This window comes from Triticum aestivum, chromosome 6D, assembly GCF_018294505.1.
Source record: "Triticum aestivum cultivar Chinese Spring chromosome 6D, IWGSC CS RefSeq v2.1, whole genome shotgun sequence".
In the NCBI taxonomy this organism is placed as follows: domain Eukaryota; kingdom Viridiplantae; phylum Streptophyta; class Magnoliopsida; order Poales; family Poaceae; genus Triticum; species Triticum aestivum.
Window position 1 is genome coordinate 69,834,731 of NC_057811.1, and position 3,074 is coordinate 69,837,804.

The window sequence follows — 3,074 nt, forward strand, 5'->3', positions numbered from 1 at the left end:
GGAGCGGGTGGCCGGAGGGATCGGCGGCGAGGAGGCGGGAGAGGAACGAGGTGGAGTGCGGCGGCGGAGGGGAGGCCGGGGAGGAGAGGTCGAGGAAGAGGCGGAGCGCGGCGGCGGGGTTGGCGGCGTTGCGGCGGAGGAGCGCGAGGAGGGGGGTGGCGGCGGAGGGGGAGGTGGACATGGGAGGGTCGCGGCCGCGGCGAGGGCGGCGGCGGAAAGGGTTTAAACGTGCCCCCGCTGGCTGGCTGGCTGATCGGTGGGGTACACTGTTAGGTCAACGGTCCAGTTCTCTCTCACTGCTCTGTGGGGCCAAATCGTCCTACTGTCACTGCTCTGTGGGGCCAAATCATCCTAGATCGTGAGTTCACTAGAAAACCATGCTATGCATATTCTACAATTGCCATATGCTCACATTCTTAGCTCATGCTTACAACAAATTAATTCTGCCAAATTACAAAGGAAATTATCTCCCAGATATTTAGTGGCCACTATTTTTTTTAAAGAATGGCAACGAATCTAACGGTTTTTTGTTGGCGAAATACCCAAGGCGGAGAAATGCGGAAATGTCAAGAACGTCGATCTACCAGAGTTTTTTAACAATCACCACACTAAGGGCAACTCCAACGGCCCAACTCAAATGGAAGCACAGTGTGTCTAGTTTTTTTTTTCGTTTGGGTCGACCAAGCAGACACTAAAGTCTGATCGTGTCCGTCGGTCCATAGGTGTGTGTTGCTGCAATCGAGTGCCCCTGAAGGTTTTGGAGATTGTTGGACAGAAATAGTGAGGGACTAATGTGTTTGTTAGTGCAGACACAGAGAGACCGTTCCTGGAGTTCGGAGAAGATTGTTAGAATTTCCGGAGAAGTTTGCTATAAACTTCTAAGAGTGTTATCTGCGCAACAAAGAAGATTGCTAGCTTCGAGGAGTTTGCTACCAGGAAGATGTGTGTCGGAGACGGACTCTAAAAATGTTGTTGAAGTGAAGTAATTCCTATGGAGTGCGTGTCTGGGAGATTTTGACTGCAGTGAAGAAGAAATGAAGACACAGTTTTTCTTTTCGTAGATTCATTTTCTTCACGTGAGACATAGGACCACCACCGTACTATTAAGAGAGGTTCAAGTATTTTAAGACTTTCGTCTAGTGTGATGCTTAACCGGAACTTATCCCAAGTGAGTGGACAGAAATATCTTCGTGCACAGAGTTATTTACTTGCCATCCATAGACGAAGTTCTTCTGGGCTGCAAGAGAAATGCTCTAGTAGACGAGTCAACTTTCTTTGTTTTCTCAAGTAAAGTTGACGTGTGAGTTTAAAATCCGATCTTTGGAAACGTCTTGATTGGCCATTGACTGGGCCAAAAGCCTTTATTGGTCATTTCCCTCCCGAAATTGTTTTGGCTATAAATAGACGCCCCACACCAATCTGCTCCTCTTGAGATTCTGAGAAGATTGACTGAGCACCCCTCTCTAGAGATTTGAGTAAATCCTTCTGAGAGAAAACCCAAGAGCTAGATAACCTAGATAGTGGTTGAGCACATAGATCTAAGTTGAGAGTTCTTGTGCCTATTACTCTTGAGAGCTGCAAAGTCTCTAGACGGTTAGGTGTCTGTTTGAGTGACCAAGAGTAATTGTGGTCTCGGAAAACAAAGTCTGTTGAAGGTTTGAAGATTCCCGATAAGAATCTACCACGAGAGAAATCAACTGAAATTTGAGGAACTTCACGTTGAGGAGAACAAGACGGAGAGAAGTTTGCTCCTGTGTTCAATCACAAGTCCCTCAAACCAGATATAACTTTTTTGCAAAAGAGTGAACTGATTTAACCAAATACTTTGTCGCCATTAAGCACCAGTTGTATCTCATGTGTTGTTCTTCAGTACAATTCTATCGGCTTACATTTCATACAAATCTATATGTACTGCGACCATGTTGTGTTGTATATTTGCATTTGCTACACTTATGGTTGTATGCTCTTTGCTTTTACATCTGGTGCTACTTAGTTATCCACTGCAGTCTTGCCATGATGAATATCTCATAATAGTGTGCATGTTTTCTATCTTTGTCTGGCAGTAACTTGTCATAGAGATATACTTTGTATGCTATGTTGTGTTTTCGTTCAGCTGTACTCCCTCCATAAAGAAATACAAGAACGTTTAGATCACTACTTTTTCGTAGTCATGCATCTGCATAGTTTGTATTTTTCGCTGTGCTATGCTGAGAGATTTCAAGTTTCAAAAGAAACTTTAGTTCTCCCATTCATCCACTCTCGTTGATATTCTCCGATCCTACAGTGCGCCCACGTGCCGGGCTGCATTTTAGATTTTGACAATTTTTTCAATTGAAAATATATACATTTTTTTACTATAAAAATATATACATTACCGCCAATAGTCCGTTCGCTGCATAAATAAAATAAAAACATAACTGAAAAAAAAAAACTGATCGGCCGTCACAGTCCTTGTCCTTGCTCTGCTCTACTGGACGCCGCCATTGTCGTCGTCGACGACGAAGTTGATGAACACTGGAGCCGCCATGGATAAGGCCACGGTACCGGTCCAACCGCTAGCTGCAGCTGCTTCGGCTCCACCCACTCCGGCGTGCAGGGCACCGTGGACGTCCACGACCATGTGTGACCCCACTAGTGGTGCAAGTGGCCACGGCTCCGGCGTGGCGACATCGCCTATGGCCGATGCGGCCAGCGCTAGTGGCAGGCCAGGCCACTGGGCGAGCTTGTCGAGGTGGGAGTCCTCGATGACCTTCTTGAAGGCCTCGTCGTTCTTCTTGGCCCCCTCCTCCTCCACCACCGCCGACTGTGGTGCTGGAGCACACGTGCAACGCACTGGGGCCTCCGTGCACGACCTGTGGCCGGCATGGGAAACCTATTCGGGTTCAAATGCCTGTCGTACGACGGGTTCCTGTCCAGCCATGGCACGGGGATGGCGTTTTCCCGGTAGTGTCGGCACCGGTGGGTAAGCACGTAGACGCATTCGGACGCGGCGACACCCCGAGGAGGGCCTCGTGGTCATGCGCTCCGGGCATGTACTTCCACGGCGTGGTGGGCGACGAAAATGGCCAGAGTTG